Raw genomic sequence first — 18,417 nt, forward strand, 5'->3', positions numbered from 1 at the left:
TGTGAATATACATTTTTATTTGTCTTGGATATCCACCTAAGAGTGGAATTGCTGGGCCATATGGTAACTTCATGTTTAACCTTTTAAGAAACTGCCAAACTGTTTCCAAAGAGGCTGCTCCCTTTTACATTCCCAACGACAGCGTATGAATATTCCAATTTCTCCAAATCCTTGCCAACATCTGTTATTGGCCTTTTGTTGTTGTTGTTGTTATTCCCATCCTAATGTGTATAAAGTGATATCTCACTTATTTCCTCTCTAGTTTTTATTATTTACTTCCTTCTGCTTGCTTTGGGTTTAGTTTTTTCTTCTTTTTCTAGCTTCTTATGGTGGAAGTTTAGGTTATTGATTTGAGAGCTATCTTCTTTTCCAATATCAGTGTTTACAGCTATAAATTTCCCTCTTGGCACTGCATTAGATGCATTCCATAAGTCCATAAGTTTTGTTGTGTTTTCATTTTCATTCATCTCAGAATATTTTCTAACTTTCTTTGTGATTTCTTCTTTGACCCATTCATTATTTAGTGGTGTTGCTCAATTTCTACGTTTGTGATTTCTTAAATTTCTTCCACCGTTAATTTTTAACTTCATTCCATGTGTTCAGAAAACACACTTTGTATGATTTAAATCCTTTTAAATGTATTGAGACTTATTTTGTGACCTAACATATTGTCTGTCCTGTAGAATGTTCCATGTGCACTTGAGAAGAATGCTGTTGTTGAGGGGGAGTATTCTACAGATGTCTGTTAGGTCAAGTTAGTTTACAGTATTTTTCCAGTCTTTTATTTCCTTGTTGATCTTCTGCATAGTTTTTCTATCCATTATTGAAAGTAGAGTACTGATGTCTCCATCTATTACTGTTGAACTATTTCTGCCTTCAGTTCTATCAGTTTTTGCTTCATATATTAAGGGGCTCTACTGTTATGTGCATGTGTGTTTATAATTATGTGTTCCTGATGGATTGACCCTTTAATCATTTTAAAATGTCCTTCTTTGTCTCTAGTAACAATATTTGTCTTAAAGTCTATTTCTTCTAATATTAGGGTAGCCTCTCCAGCTCTCATTTGGTTCCCCTTTGCATGTTATAGATATTTTCATCTTTTTACTGATAGAGTCTGTGTCTGCCATTTTGCTTTGTTTTCTGTATGTCTTATGTCTCTTTGTTCCTCTATTCCTCCAATACTCCCTTCTTTTGTGTTAAATAATTTCTAGTATATCATTTTGATTCTCTTGTCGTTTCTTTTATTATATTTTTGAGTTATTTTCTTAGTGGTTTCCCTGGTGATTATAATTAACAACTTAAAATAATCTAGTTTGGATCAATACCAACTTAGTTTCCATAGTATACAAAAACTTTGTTCCAATATAGCTCCATTCCCTGCCTCCTTCTTTGTACTACTGTTGCCATACAAATTATATCTTTATATATTATAAGCTCATCAACATAGTTTTATAATTATTGCTTTATGCAGTTGTCTTTTAAATCAGGTAGGAGAAGAAAAAAAGTTACAAACAAAATTACATTTACACTGTCATATATTTGCCTATATACTTACCTTTGCTCTTTATTTCTAGACTCTTTGTTTCTTCATGCAGACTTGAATTACTATCTAGTGTCCTTTCATTTCAGCCTAAAGGACTCCCTTTAATAATTCTTATAAAACAGGTCAGCTAGTGACACATTCTTTAATTAAAAAAAAAATCTGGAAATATTCCCCCTTCCTTTTTGAAGGATAGTTTTTCTGGATAGAGAATTCTGAAAGTCAGTTCCCCTCTCCAGGGTTTGTTGTTGTTGCTGTTTGCTGTAGTCACTGCTGCTGTTTGTTTGCTTAGTGACATTCCTGGACTACTTCTGTAAAGCCTGTATTCTTTGTCATGTGTGGTCATTGACGTCTCTGCTCAGTTAATTTAGTGGTCAGCTAATGATTGGACATTTAAGGCTTTCTTAAATGCTGTGAACCAATAAGTCTCACAGTCTTTGCCACAGGGCTGCATGTTATGTGTTGGGGAATTTAAAACTCTGTCTTCACTTCCTGCTTACACAGAGCCTCAGGTCAGCCACAGGTAAAAGACTATGGCCTTCTCACATCTTTCCTAGGCATGCACGTGCACATGGACTTCTAGATTCCCAGGACTATGTTAGAAATTTTCAAAGTCCCTCACTCATTCCCTCAATTTTCTTTTAAGATTTTTGGTTAGTCTTTTCTTAGCTCTAACTGAAGTAATGCTGCCTCAGACAGCTGTGATGTTAAACAATTGCCTCTGATTGTTGTCACAAAAGCCCTTGGAGGTAGAACTTTTGCACAGAGAGGCCTCTAATTCAGGACAAATAAGGAAATGAAGCTTTTGAGCAAGCTGCCAGGCAGGTCAAATAATGACAGTTCTCTGGGAATGGAGCTTTTGGGGACCTCCAAACCTGCTCTGTCCTCTCTAGTGGCTGCTAGGCTGTTGGATTACACAGTCACTATGGTTGCAAGGCTGTTGGTTTTCAAGGCTACTATGGAGCTGGGAGAGGGGATGGGATTAAAGCAAATTAAAACATCATAAAACTCACTGTTCTTACCAAGATTCAGCCATTTTTCTTGTTGTATGTCTTTAGTTAATTTCCAACATTCAAAACAAGTGTATTTGAGAGTTTTTCCAGTGTTCTCATTGCTTTTATGGAGGATTAGATTTTTGGAAGTCTTTCGTCCATCATTCCAGAAGTCAGCCACTAGGACACTGACTTTTCCTATGTATCTTTTGCACTGTATGAGGTTTTTACCACGTTCAGGTATTAGCCAATCAAAAAATTAATATATATAAAAGCAAAAAATGGCATTTACACACATGTACATGTGCACACACATTAATGCAGGCACCCATATGTGTAAGCATATTAATCTGTCTGTGACACATATTTGTTCATCCACATGGGGGAGTGAGAGAGTCAATTTTGTGCTTCAGAAAGATCTCCCCCACTCTTGGTTCAATGTGGAGCATGGAGAGGATGAGATGGGAGGCAGAGAAGCCAGGAAGAGGCTGGGAGTCATCCGGCAACAGTGATGATGTGGCCCGGACTTGGTCCAGGGGGAGCTACACATGTCCACAGCTAATTACCCCTGGGCACCCCATGTGTACACAGGCCCAGGCATATACATATGTAGGTACATGGTCCATGTATTCAGGCACACATGCATCCTGGAACATGCTGCTGAAGTTAAAGAGGAGCTGGAGGACCGGACTGTAAGCCATAAGGGGACTTGGTGAGAAGAAGAGGGTTCTAGAGGGGAGGGTATGAGGGAGGTATGGTATTCCAGGCCTGATACCCAGGGCCCACCAGCCTCCCCTCTGTCAGGCTGGACCTGTACACCACATTCTGCTCTGGAACATCCCTTTCCAGCTATGCAGACCCCATCCTGGTTTTCCCAGCAACCCATCTCTAGGGCACAGCTTTAACAGTCGCTGGGGGCCCCTCCTTGGTCCTCCTGATGTGTTATCAACTCCTCTCATATCACCCTAGGGCACCTCTCTTCCCTGTGAGCAATTTCTGCGGATGAGGGTTATGTTTGTTTCTTGACCTCATCCACCCCCGGAGTTCATTTCATCTTCAGTTCCAGGCTACTCCACTGCAGGGAGCACATAGACAGAGGCTGGATGCTAGCTGGGTGAGACCCCGGGTGTTACAGACACACTAGATCATCTCGAATCCCTGCTGACACCAAAGATTACAGGTCTCCTAAGCCCAGGATACTGAAATTTCGGATTTTTTAAAATAAAATTTCTTCAGACTTCCCTGGTGGTGCAGTGGTTAAGAATCCGCCTGCCAATGCAGGGGACACAGGTTCGATCCCTGGTCTGGGAAGATCCCACATGCCGTGGAGCAACTAAGCCCATAGGCCACAACTACTGAGCCTGCGAGCCACAACTACTGAGCCCGCATGCCACAACTACTGAAGCCCGCGCGTTCTAGGGCCTGCATGCTGCAACTACCTAGCCCGTGTGCTGCAACTACAGAAGCCTGCGCACCTAGAGCCCATGCTCCGCAACAAAAGAAGCCACCGCAATAAGAAGCCCGCGCACCACAACAAAGAGTAGCCCCCGCTCGCCGCAACTAGAGAAAGCCCATGCGCAGCAACGACGACCAAACGCAGCCAAAAAAAAAAAAAAAAAAAAAATTTCTTTTTATTATGAATTATTTCAAATATCTAAATAATAATATAATGAAGATCAATGTACTCACTACCCAGTTTTTTTTTTAATATCTTTGTTGGAGTATAATTGTTTTACAACATTGTGTTAGTTTCTGCTGTATAACAAAGCGAATCAGCTATACACATACATATATCCCCATATCCCCTCCCTCTTGGGTCTCCCTCCCACCCTCCCTATCCCACCCCTCTAGGTGGTCACAAAGCACCGAGCTGATCTCCCTGTGCTATGCAGCTGCTTCCCGCTAGCTATCTATTTTACATTTGGTAGTGTATATATGTCCATGGCACTCTCTCCCTTCATCCCAGCTTCCCCTTCCCCCTCCCCGTGTCCTCAAGTCCATTCTCTAAGTCTCCGTCTTTATTCCTGTCCTGCCCCTAGGTTCTTCAGAACCTTCTTTCCTTTTTTTTTAGATTCCATATATATGTGTTAGCATATGGTATTTGTTTTTCTCTTTCTGACTTACTTCACCCTGTATGACAGACTCTAGGTCCATCCACCTCACTACAAATAACTCAGTTCCGTTTCTTTTTATGGCTGTGTAATATTCCATTGTATATATGTGCCACATCTTCTTTATCCATTCATCTGTTGATGGTCACTTAGGTTGCTTCCATGTCTTGGCTATTGTAAATAGAGCTGCAATGAACATTGTGCTACATGACTCTTTTTGAATTATGGTTTTCTCAGGGTATATGTCCAGTAGTGGGATTGCTGGGCTGTATGGTAGTTCTATTTTTAGTTTTTTAAGGAACCTCCATACTGTTCTCCATAGTGGCTGTATCAATTTACATTCCCACCAACAGTGCAAGAGTGTTCCCTTTTCTCCACACCCTCTCCAGCATTTATTGTTTGTAGATTTTTTGATGATGGCCATTCTGACTGGTGTGAGGTGATACCTCATTGTAGTTTTGATTTGCATTTCTCTAATGATTAGTGATGTTGAGCATCCCTTCATGTGTTTGTTGGTAATCTGTGTATCTTCTTTGGAGAAATGTCTATGTAGGTCTTCTGCCCATTTTTGGATTGGGTTGTTTGGTTTTTTGATATCGATCTGCATGAGCTGCTTGTATATTTTGGAGATTAATCCTTTGTCAGTTGCTTCATTTGCAAATATTTTCTCCCATTCTGAGGGTTGTCTTTTCGTCTTGTTTATGGTTTCCTTTGCTGTGCAAAAGCTTTTAAGTTTCATTAGGTTCCATTTGTTTATTTTTGTTTTTATTTCCATTTCTCTAGGAGGTGGGTCAAAAAGAATCTTGCTGTGATTTATGTCATAGAGTGTTCTGCCCCACTACCCAGTTTTAACTTATATCAGAATGACTTGCTTCAGTTCTTACCTCTTATTTTTTCAAACTAATTTTGTCAGCAAATGAATGCCTTCACCCACTCTCAGGTTGATGAGTATTTGGATTTGTTTCCAGGTTTTTTGCTATCGTGGGCAGTATGATTATGAGCATTCTTGTCATGTTTCCTGTTGTGTACGTGCAAGAGTTTCTCTTGGGTATATACCTAGAAGTGGAACTGCTGAAAATTCAGCTTCATGAGATACCGCCAAACTGTTTTTCCAAAGTAGTTTTATCAATTTGCACTCCACCAGCAGTGTCTGAGAAGTCTTGGGGGTCCACATCCTCTGGTATCCTCACACATCGAATGCTATCCAGCAGTCAAAATGAATGAACAATAGCAACAAGCAGCAATAAATATGAATCTTAGCAATACAATAGTAAGTGAAAGAAGGATGCATAGAGCATGCCACTCTAAAAAAATCTTTATAAACGACTTACACAAGCATGTACATTTCTATATATATATATATAAATACATAATTTATTAGTTATGACCTTTTAAAAGAAATAAAATGTTACAGCTACAATTGAAGACCCCTGTATATACCCCTCCCCAATTCAATCCCTTTCTCTTTTTCCCCAGCCCAAGGAAACACTCTCAGGGAATCCATCTGCGTTGTGTTTTAACTGCTTATGAACGTATCCATACTGTTGATGAGGTCTTGATACTTACATAAATGGTATTAAATCACACATAGTCTTCTGTGACTTTTTATTTTTTTTCACTCACCATTATAGCTTTGCGATTTATCCATGCCAATACATGTGGCTGAAGTTCATTACCTATAACTGGTAAATTCAATTTATACTAATTTGCCACACTTTATTTATCCATCCTCCTGTGGACGGGAATTAAGTAATCCTGGTTTTTGTGATTTTGAGATTCCAAGATCCCCAAATTATATCATTCTAATATTTCTATGTAGTTGAATGATGCTTTTGAAATATGAATCCATTTTCTTTTTTCAGTTGGTTGTCCTCCTGGTCTTGAGTTTGCAAAGCCGCAGCTATGAGGGGAAGAGGAGTGCTTGGGGGCAGAGACAGTAGAGGGGGAAGAGGGGCTGATGGCCTGGGGAGTGACCAGGCTCTCAGTCACCCCTGAGACCCCAACACCATCCCCTTGGCTGGGCTTTGGGAGAGGAATCGGAAGGAGCCTTGCAAGCTGCAGGCCCCCGAGAAAGGAGTCCCATCCCGGTTCCAGGGCTGAGGGTGATTACAGACCCACAGCCAGGTCTGGAGGACCTGAGAGCAGGGGTGACCTGTGCCCTATTCCAGGCTGAACCCCAGAGAAGTCTGGGTACACAGGCCTGAGATGGCCTCACAGAGGCCCCCGGGCCTGGCATGGTGCAGGAGTATCAGGGAGACTCCCCAGACCCAGAGGGGCCTCTGGACCGCAGGAACCCAGGGTGGCCAGCAACAGAGAGAGGAGGGCAGCACGTCTTGATGGCGGACAACAACTGAGGGTCAATTGTCCTCCCCCACAATGCATGTCATCCCCAAAATGTCTTCCAGACCCATGAAAAAGGGACCCCCCCATCACCCTGAGTTTCTCCCACCATGGCAGAACAGGGCCCCCAAATGGAAATGACCTTGCACTATAGAAAAGCAAAGGAAGCAACATTCCTTGTACACTTGCTGGGAGTGGAGAATTACACCCACTGCACTTGGCATTGAGGAATCTGGATTTCTAGGAAAATGTGTCCCAGGTTCTAAGATTCCAAGCTTCCCAAACCTCAGGGTTCAAGGACAATTTGGAAGTAGGGAAAGTCTAGCACTGGGCCTCCTGAGACCTCTGCAAGGATTGTGTCCATTTTCCTGACTCTCTAGCCCCCCTCCAGGCAGCTAAGGAATAAAGAGGTTTGGTGGGGAAGCCCGTGATCTTCTTGGCCCTAGATTCTGCCAGGCCTTGACGAGGCAGGGTACAGAGACTCCCACCAGTCAAAGCTGTATGGCCTTCCCTTGTAGAGTCCTTGGTCCATTCACTGGGCCAGAGGGGAAACTGAGGCCCAGACAGGAACTGATTTGCCCTGGTCACGCAGCCAGCAGCGCAGACCCAGGCCACCTCACACACACCCTCCTGCCCCTCCCCTGTCATGACTCCTTCCCCACTCCGGGCTGCCTCCGGCCCTTAGAGAAGGAGAGCAGCCTGCAGTGGGAGTCGGAGATGGCCTGGGAATGTGTTCCCCTCTGCTTGGGCAGTCATGGCCGGCTCCCCCGGCCCCAGGCCTCTCACTGCCAAAGGTTGCCATCCATTTTCTGTCCACCTCATTTGTCTGCAAACCATGAAGAAAAATCACTCCCGGTCTCTCTGTCTTAGCTGCCGCTGTGATGTATGGCCTCCATCAGAGCCCCCTACCCCAGCGGCACCCTCCTTCTCCCCCAAACTCCCCAAGGCTGGGGTTCGGAAGGCTGGAGTGCTACTGAACCAGCTGACAGCATGCATTTTAAGAGATCATTCAGGACACGATATCCCTGCATTGTCTTTGCGGAGGGAAGACATTACTGATCACTGCTGGGCGGCCTCGGGCAATTCATGTCACCTCTCTGTATAATAACCCCCTCCCACTTCTTCTCCCAGAAGCCACACAAGGTCTATTTACAGCTCTTACTACATCTGTTCTTTCCATCATCTCTGCAGGGTACCTGGTGGGAATAATCCTAATTTCTATTTACCCTTTGTGCCAAGCCCCACGCTGAACACGGGGGACCCACGCCACTGCCCTTGGTAAGCCTTGGCCTCTCGTGAGAGAGCCAGACATGCAAAAAAAATAAGAGCAAACACCCCAGTGTAGAAGTGCAGTAATCAAAAACTTCCTGGATACATAGGTGTCAGAGACAAGGAAGGGGGTCCCTCTGCTGGGAAGGGGATGTGTGTGTATAGTTGAGGGTGTGCTCTGAGGAGGTGGTCTCTGCGCTGGGTTCTGAGCCTCTGAGGTTGGGAGCATGGGCTCTGGAGTTGGGCTGCCTGCACTGGTATCCTGCTGTGTGACCTTGGGCAACTTGCTTGGCTTCTCTGAGCCTCTCCATTGAATTCTGGAGAGCTGGTAGTGGGAATCCTTCTTGGGGGGCTGTGAGGGTCAAGTGAGTAAGGCATGAGAAGTGCTAAGTATAATGCCTGGTACAGAAGGCTAGCTGATGTTCTCACAATTTGTGGAGTGCTAAGAGTTTGCCTAGAGGACAAGGTGGAGGCAAATGGTCTGGACAGAGGGAACAGCCCATGCACAGGTGTGGACATTGGGAAATATGAGCTGCTGGGAGATGCTGGAGCTTAGGGTGTGTGGCAGGAAGTGCTGAGAGAGGAGGCTGATGTGGACAGGGCTTGAAAAGCCAGGAACTTGTAACCAAGCCTGAGGGCAAGGGGGAGCCATGGGAGGGTCTTGAGCAGGAGAGTGGCATAGTCAGACTGTTAGAAAGATACCACTGACGGTGACTGAGGAAGAGAGGTTGGAGGGGTCAAATTGGGGTTCAAGTCTGGTCTCCCTTCTCAAGTGCCCCTGCATGTTTCCAGTAGGGTTTCAAATTCTTTGTGAAAACCAGAGCCTAATTTTCCTAAAGGGCCCAGGTGCTGGTGAGGGTCCCATCTCAGATATGCCTACTGGGGTGCGGGGAGTGGAGAAGTCCAGCTCCCAAGCAGGAGGCGCATCAGCCAGATTCTGGCTGGGGGTGGGGAAGGTGTGGGGAGCAGGGGAGCCTCCAGCTCACCTTCCACTGTGGGGTCGGTCAAGCGTTCCTCCCTCTGAGGAGCGGTGGCTGTCAGGCGTGTCCAAACTGCGCTCCTGGCTGCCTCAATTTCGCATCCCCCAGGTAGGGCAGACACCGTGAATGGCCCGGAAATTGAATGCAAAATCAAAATGCAGCAAATAAATGGATGCAAACGTCATTTGGAGCCAATAATAAGAACCAATTCCGGACTCTGAGGCCGCGAAAGTCCCGCGGAGGCTGAGCTGCCTAGAAACACCCTCCCCCAACCTCTGCTGGCCCCAGCCCTCTTTCCACTGACCTGCGTTACTGGATGATCTCCAAGGTCACCCCCGTTCACCTCCTCAGCGTACAGGTAGGGAAACTAAGGCTGGGAAAGAGACGACAGGTCGAACCCAATGTCTCCAGAGAATTAGGACCCTCGAGTCAGACAGATCTGAATCTTGATCCGCGTCCTCCGCTTTCTAGCACGCATGACTTGGGGCGGGTGGCCTGATGCTCAGTTTCTTCATCCGGCAAATGGGGAGGAGAAGGCCCTCCTCACAGTTCGAAGGGGCAGATTGAAAGTAATGCTGAGGGTGGAAGGGCGCCCAGCCCCGAGCACAGACAGACCGGTGGGAGAGGGGAGTGGCCATGCCGGGCTTTTTCACGGCTTCCCCCAGCGCCTGCGCAATGCCCAGCACACAGTAGGTGCTCAGTGAGCATCAGCTGAATGCATGGAAGGTGGAATGACCGCATGGGAAACAAGGAGCAGGGTTCTGCTTTGTTTGCTCACAGAGCCTGAGTCTTAACCAGTGCCTGGCACACAGTAGGTGCTCAATAATTCACACATGAAAGAACTGTTTTACACTTCGACTTCCTTCTCCCCCCAATCCCCTCACCCAAGAGCCCCAGCACCCCAAGTCTCGCAGTCTGGGTTCCTGGAGGCGGAGGGGTGCAAATCGGCTTTTATCCCCTCAGTGCTCGGATAGCAGAAGAAAACGTGCTAACATCCGATGGTCACAGACACCAACAGGCACTTTACGGTTTACAGCGCATGCTCTCATCAAATGTCTTTGTCGCCCCTGCCCCCAGCCCGGCCCCGTCAACTTCACAGATGGAGAAAAAAACTCAGAATTGTCATGACTTGCCCAGGGTCACATGGTGCTGAGCGGGGATGGCAGGAATTGGAATGCCAAATCCCTTTCTCTTTGTGTCACTCATTCCTTCAACAAAAGTACAATGAACACCTGCTGGCTGGGTCAGGCTTAGCATTTTGGGGCCTCAAATGGTCCCTGGTCTCCACTCTGGGCTGCGAGGGTCCTGGGTCAGCAGGCTGAGAGCCAAGGCCCACCCTGCGTCACCAGGAGCTGTGGGGACCAGGTGGCAGGAGGATAAATGAAAGACAAGAAGAGGAGCCTCAGGCTGGGGCAAGCGGGCAGCCAGGATACAGCAGAGAGGAGGAGGAGGGGCAGAAAGAAAGGCAAAACACAAAAAACATCTATTAAGCACCTCCTGTATACCAGGCACTGCGGATACAGCAGTGAGCAAGGCAAAAGCATCCATGAAACCTACACTCTGGTGGGGAGATGGAGACAGACATTAAATAATCACCCTGACTTGTAATCATTCATTAGAAATAGAGGTAAGGGCTCTGAAAGGAAGGAACACGGTTCTAGAAGTGTGTGACGCAGGGACATAAGCTGGGCCTGGGGACTTCCCTGGCGGTCCAGTGGTTAAGACTCTGTACTTCCAGTGCAGGGGGCACGGGTTCAATCCCTGGTCAGGGAACTAAGATCCCCCATGCCGTGGAGTGCAGCCAAAAAAAAATTTTTTTTTAAATGGGGAGGTGGGTCAGGGAGGGCTTTCCGAAGGAGGTGATGCTGGGGCTGAAATCTGGAGGATGAGGCGGGAGGGAGGGAGGGAGGGAGGCAGAGAGAGAAGCAGAGACAAAAGGAGAGGGAGAAAGGGGTAGAGACAGAGAGACGGAGAGGGGAAAAGACAGAGTTAGAGAGTTTGAGAGAAGATGATGATCAAAGAGAAGGAGACAGAAATGAGAGAGACAGTTGGAGGGTGAGGTAGAGAGTAGCGAGCCAGACTCAGCCAGCTGGACAGACTGAGCGCTGGGGAGAGAGGCGGTGAACTGAGAGACAAAGAGCCAGAGAGGAAGGGAGGGTTGAGAGAGACGGCAAATTACTCCCAGCTCCTCACCCTCCACCGCCTGGACTTTCATCTCTGACACAAGAAGAACCCGAGCTCCCCTTGAGGGAAGCTAGGGCCGTGTAGGCTGGAGCTGAATAATGCATTTCACGTTCCAGGGCTATTTTATCTTTCCCTTTGTAAACCTGGGTTCTGGAGTGGAGCCTGGCTGCAGGCCGTCGGGATGTGGAGTGGGCAGGTGAGGCGCTGCTGCAGGAATGCAGGGCTGAGTTCCTGCCAAAGAATCAGCTGTTAGTTAAGGTGCTTGTTGTTGAGTGTTAACTGTTAATGATGGTGGTTGACGGTTAACCAGAATGTGTTCACTGCAGACTAGCGTGTTCATTGTCAACCAAGGTTTTTGTTAAGTAACATGTTTGCAGTTTACTAGGGTGTTAACTGTTAATAAAGATGTTTGCTGTTAACTAGGGTGTTCACTGTTAACTAGGATGTTCAAAACAAGAAAGGTTTCTGTTAAGCAGAGTGTTTGCAGTTAACTAGGATGTTAATAGTTAATGAAGGTATTAGCTATTAACTAGGGTGTGAAATATTAACTAAGATGTTTGTTAATAGGATGTTTGCTGTGGCCCCAGCCTTGGCGCCTCAGTTTACATTCTCCTCCCTCCTCCTTCTCATTACCTGATTCACTGGAGTGCCTCCTTTCTCCCAGCCTGGGGCTCTTCAGGACCAGTACAAGGAACTGGCTTGGCCTCAGAGCACACCCCTGCCACACCTTGAACTGGCTCCACAGATATTCCCACCCAACCCCCTGACCCCAATCTTACCTGACAACCAAGATGGAAAGTAGAACACTTCCTGAAAAGACCTACATTTATTAAAAGGAACACTTGAAATATACACACAGCCAAATGACTGACTCGATAATGGTGGAAAGACAGGTGGGCAGGTAGAAAAACTGTTTCTTGGTCCTGAAATCCTAAAGAATGGACAGGGTGGGAGCGATGGTGGTGGGATTCCTATGTCATTTCAGGCTTTGAAGGCAGCCTGTGGATCTGCCAGGATACGAGGGGCATTGTCTATCACTCCTGTCCCTTCAGGCTGAAGCATTCTGTTGCGTGACATCTGGAGAATGGGAACCCCGGTGCTGGTGTTCCAGGATTCCTGAGAGGGCCCTGGCCCAGGAGGCCAAAGGAGGCCTGGGGTCTGACCTCCAAGCAGTCACTGACTTGCTGGGCAACACTTATCAAGTCATTGCCCTCTCTGGGCCGTGGGTGTAAAGTGGGGTTTGAACCAGCAGATGTGGGAGGGTCCAGTCACCTTCACCTTTCGGGGCTGCTCATCAAGGCCCGTTTCACAGACACAGAGGCCCAGGGAGGCGGCTCTGTCCTAGGTGTGTAACCAGCCTCCTCCAGGCCCATCCGGCTCCACTCATCATCCTTGTTCCCTCCAGCTCGGCCCCTCCCCAGATCCTGCGAGCCTCCTCCAGCCCCGGGTGATGGCACTGTCAGGATGGGGTCTGCAGTCACCATCCCTCCTGCTCAGTCAGGAAACTAACTACTGTGAATGGGTGCTTGAGAGGATGCCAAGGCTGCCCCGTCAGGCCTCTGTTCTAGGCCTCCAGCCCCTCTGCCACCCCAGCCTGCTGGGTTTGGGCCAGACACACATTCACACAAATTTGCAAACACACATTTGCTCTTAAAGGCAAAGACCAAACCCTGACAGGCCCATTGCCCTCCTCAGCTCAGCCCCACTCTCCAGCCTCACCGGCCTCCTCACCGAGCCTCCTGAGGCCCACACTGCTCCAGGTCTGGGGCTTTGGCATACACTGCTCCCGTGCTGGAATACACGCCCCTCACCCCCTCCTCTTTGCCTAATGACCGACTCTTACTCAGCTCAAACACCAATTCTCTGGGAAGTCTTCCCTGAGCCGCGGTCCAGCTCAGATCTCCCTGTTTTATGCTCTCCTTGGAAGCACTGGGCAGAGTTGCAATGACGAGATATGTGAGTGTGTGATGTTTTTCTCTCTCGTCTCCATTAGGCTGGGCACTCCCTGAGACGGTGTCAGTTTTGGCCTCCTTCACATACATCCCCAGTGCCTGTCATAGGGCATGGCACTGGAGACATTTCATATGCATGTATGCAATGAAGGAATAAGTAGATAAAGAAATGAATGAATAATGGTCAAGTCTTTATATATACACACCCGGAGAGAGAGAGAAATATGCAAACACGCAGGACTTGGAATTAGGAGACCCAAAATCAAATCCCACTTGCTCCTTTCTGACTAGGTGACACAGAGAAGTGACTTGACCACTCTAAGGCTCAGTTTCCCCATTTGCAAGATCGGGATAAATAAATAATCCCTGGAGTGAAATGGGTAATGAAATGCACTGGTGAGTGGAAAGTGCCCCAAGCTGGTCCCACCACAGGGATGCTGCCCAGTCCTCACACACATACACTCAGCCCTGGCACCCCCAGGCCAGAGGCAGAGCTCTCATCTGGCGCCCAGGCTGGTGCCCCTTAACCAGGCAGAGAGCACAGCTGTGGTTGTCAGTCTACACAGTGGGCCACCCTGACAGAACACTTGACGGGCACTTTCTTATTTAATTCTCTCAACAGCACCATGAGAGAACAGGAACCTCTACTCACCCCATTTTACAGAGAAAAAGACTGAGGCTCTGAGAACTGGTTTAGGATGTTTGTGGGAAGGAGAAGGAGGCCCTGTGTGAACCCCGTCTCTGCAACCCCACCTCCGTACTTCCTTTGTAGCTCTCTCTCTCTCTCTCTCTCTTGCTCCCTCTCTCCCCTGCTGCTGGCATCTTTCCCCACCTCTGGGCACCCTTCTCATCCCTCACCAGCCGCCATCTTCCTCTCCTCCCAGAAGAGGATAAAGGGAGCTGGGGACAGGCTTTGGCTTGGTCTGGGCTCTGCCCAGCTCTGCCACTCCCTAGCTGTGTGATGCTGGCCAAGTTATGCCTCATTTTCCCTATCTGCAAAGTGGGGGGAATAATAATACCACCTAGGGTTGTTGTAAGAAATAAATGAGCTGATACAAGTGGAATGGACACTGGATGCCCCAAACCCCTTTAACCTCTTCTGTGTGTCCATACCTCACCTGCTATGGGTTTGCAAACCTTATTCAGAGGCCTGACCTTGCACTGAAGTGCCTGAGTTTATGTACCCCTGGAGGGGTCCATAGCCAATGACTGACAGATACAGGAGTATGAAAGCCCAGTTCATTTGCTTCCAGGTAGGACAAACTCTGAGGCATTCCTCACACTCCAGATCTCCCCATGGGATCACGCTGCTCCCTTACCCATCACCTTATCTGGAAACAATTTCTTACTAAATTTCTTGCAAAGAAATCTTGATCTCCAGGTCTGCTTCTGGGGACCCTGGCCTAAGCAACAAGTCAAGCTGTTCAACCTGGGCCTGGCTCAGAGTAAAGGCTCAATCCATTTTAGCTACTATCATTTTAATTTTTGGCAACTGGAAACAAATACCTTTGTCTCTCGAGGTCTTAATTTCCTCATCTGTAAAATGGGCACATTGATACCTGCTCTGCATAAACCTGCAGTGAATAACTGAGCGAACAAATAAACACATGCCCCACCTTAGCTGAGGGGTAGCCCTGGGTGAAAGGACAGTTTCTGCCCTTCTTTGTCACCCCCCACCTCCCAGCTGCCCTCTTAAGTCCCAGCAGCTAGGAATCCCCGCCTCTGTCCCCGCCATGCTTCCCTGACCCAGAGGAAGAAGCCTCTGATTCCCTCCCTTATAAGCAGGAAGGCTTCCCATCAGACTCCAGATATGCTGAAATCAGCTCAGCCCTCATCCTATTTGAACAACTGCCTTCATAGCCACAACCTCCCCCCAGCCCTTCCAGATGCAACTACAGCGGCCTGGGCAGCCACCCCATCCCAAGATGTGCTACAGCCAGCTTTTGCTAGGTCATAAGAGACAACTGGTAAATTGTTGGGAATTTTGAGAACTGGTGGTTAAACTGTTGGCAACTTGAATTGGCCACAGTGGGAATATTTCCATCATGGAAATTGGCAAATGCTACAAACCAGGCTTTTTTTGAAGAGCTGGTTTACCAGCACACAATGAACTCTATACCTTTAGCAGACCCCCACCTGAGCCCCAGTGCTGTCTGGACGTATAAAATATTTTGTATATTTCTCAGTTTAAAAAGCTAAATTACTTTGCTTTCTGCATGTGGTCTTTTCACAGATTTCTTTTCTGTGGGTAGATGGTTCACCTTGGGAACCAAAAAAAGATTTCATATCTCCCTCTCGGCACCTCCACCTTTCCATATATGTTCCTCATAAAAAAAGGCCCATCTTGACCTCCTCTTTAAAGATTTCTTGACTCAAAGGGTCTTAAGAATGTTGACTCCCAGAAACTCCAAGTTATAGAAACTTTAGATTCTGGAATCCTGAAATCTTTGACTCCTGATCTTAGACTTGGAGTATCCCATTTAGGGGAGTCACATCTTATTTGAGGATTTGGTTCCAGAGTTAGCAGGTGAGCAAATATTCCAACCCAGGACAGTCAAACTAACCCCCTCCCCCTGTAAATTCTTCAGGAGACCCCATGCTGGAGCCATCCACTGCTCAGTGAGTCCAGGGATGGAACAAATCCCTGCCTTTTCAATTGAGCTGAAGATCAAGTATTTGGTGTGAGTTTAGGGGCTATGGTGTACTAAAGTACATATCTTGAAACCCTGGAATGTCACTCAAGGTGGCAAGATGCTGCAACCACCATGAGAGGTACCTGGAGGCAAAGCTACATTCCTGCCATTTTACATTCTCGTGACATATACGGAAACACCAAACTGCTCTCTCCCTCTCTCTCCCTCCGCAGTCATAGTTGAAGCTCTATATAGCCTTCAATCAAAGGAAATTAAAATCACAGACATTTGGGGGTGGAAGGGACCTCACAGCCAGGCCCTGTCAAATGCTGAAGTCTCCTGTACAGCATCCCCCCAAAGAGTTCATTCGGCATCTGTTTGAATTCCTTCAGTGGTAGGGAGTTCACCACCTTGCAAGATAAGCCTTATCACTTTGGCTCACCTTTAATTATATTGTTGGGACAAGATGTACCTATAGCTCTGATCATTATTGAACATCTCAAAGCTCCTCCCCTGCAGCAGCTGGGACGCGGAGAAAATTAAGCCCCGCCAGGATGGGAAGCCCTAAAGTGCCAGTGTTGAGATAGAAATGATGCTCTGGGCACTCGGAGAAGGACCAGTCACTCTAATGAGCCTGATGAGCCCCTTGAAACCACTCCCCCCAATTTTGCATGTAATTTCTGAATATTCATGGACCCCTAAAGTCCCATGAGCCAGTCCAAATCTCTTATAATATAGATGAAAAACTTGCAGCCCAAGATCAAGGTCACACAGCACCTAAAGGGCAGAGTCAGCATCCAAACCTGCATCTTCTGCCTCAAATCCTGCCGACTCCCCCCCACCCCACTCCCGCATCAGGACCCTTTTCCCAGCCCAGCCTAGACAAGCCCAGAATCTGATATCTAAAGCAGAGCCTCCCCGCCACTGCTCTCCCAGCACCGCCCCCATCACTGGGGTTGGGGGTGGGGGGACAGGTTAGATCTGCATGGCAACCCTCAACCACAGGAGCCACAGGAGACCTTGGTGTGTACCCAGGCCACCGAAGGGGCGGACAGCTGGGCCGGGTGATGGGTGGTTTTAATATTTAAACACAGTTTGCTGCTGCACAGCCAAAGGCAAAAGCAGCTGCCTCCTTTTTCTTCTCCTTCCTCTCCTTCCTTCCTTCCCTTTTTTTAAATCTTTAATGTCTCCCGCCAGCCCACCAGTGGGGGAGGTGTTGTTGGAGTGTCATATTTCAAAGGGCTGCTACAGCTGGAGGGCTATTTAGAGCATTTTCAGCCAATCCATTGTGTATAAATATATATATATATATTTCATTATCCCCTTCGGGGCTGCCGGAGAATATATTCTTTTAATATGTGTAATATATTTGAGCTGCTACATGACTCGTAGAGGGGAGGGAGGGAGGTTGGCCCACAACTGACATTTTAGAGGCATTTCCAGGGAAGAGAAACAGCTGACTTTGGGAAAGGGGAGGGCTCCATTCAGCTGAGGTTGGCCTCTGGGGTCCTGTCGCGGGGAGGGCATGGAGCCTAAAGTCAGATCCCTACCTTGTGTCTGAGCCCCGCGTGGATATTTATTTGGTCCTTTGAGATGGTTCATGTGATCCTTTTGGGTCTCCATAGCTTTCCACTGTTCAGTAGTATTCAGCTATAACAAAGGATTTGGGGGCAACATTTCCCAGATCTGCTGCAGCTGCAGATGTTCAAGGCTATATGCTAGCTGTGTGACCTTGGGCAAGCTGCTTAAACTCTCTGAACCTTAGTGCCTTCGTCTGTAAAAGGAGATTGCAGGCCTGCCTTGCAGGGTGAAATCAGATGGTGTATGTGAACATGGAAAGAGATTGCCAAGAGAGTGCTCACAACTGGGGATGTGACCCAGTTATGGGGGGGGGGGGGGAGCGATGAGAGAGGCCTTCCCTGGAGAAGTGCCAGAGACCTAAGGGATGACTCCAGATGAAGAGGGTCAGGGAGAGAGAATATTCCATTCTCTCCCAAGCCAATATTCCATACCTCCCAGGCCAGCAAGGCAAGGGATCTTTAGACCATTTGAGACCCACTAGCGGGATGAGTACAGAATGAACTGGGCTGCCCTCAGCTGGCAGGCTTAGCTTGGAATGAGCCTGGGGACTGAGTGGCCCTCAGTGCCTCAGCCTCCCCCGCCTTAACCTCTGCAAGAGCATCGTGCAAGGACTTGAACCTCCATATCCTGTTTTGCTTGCCAGTTCCTCTTGGTGATTCCCCCAATCGCTTCCCAGGAAGCAAAGTAATATCTTCCTTGGTAGCTGGCATCATTTAGAAACGAGGTCAAAATTAAAAGGTGGCTTGTTTTTCCCTGGCATTTCTCAGCATCTCAGAATCTCCAGAAGCCTCTGCCCATTTGTCTCTCTCAGGGCTTCCTCCTCATTCTCTTGCCA

The sequence above is a fragment of the Eubalaena glacialis genome, chromosome 13 (assembly GCF_028564815.1).
Source record: "Eubalaena glacialis isolate mEubGla1 chromosome 13, mEubGla1.1.hap2.+ XY, whole genome shotgun sequence".
Classification (NCBI taxonomy): domain Eukaryota; kingdom Metazoa; phylum Chordata; class Mammalia; order Artiodactyla; family Balaenidae; genus Eubalaena; species Eubalaena glacialis.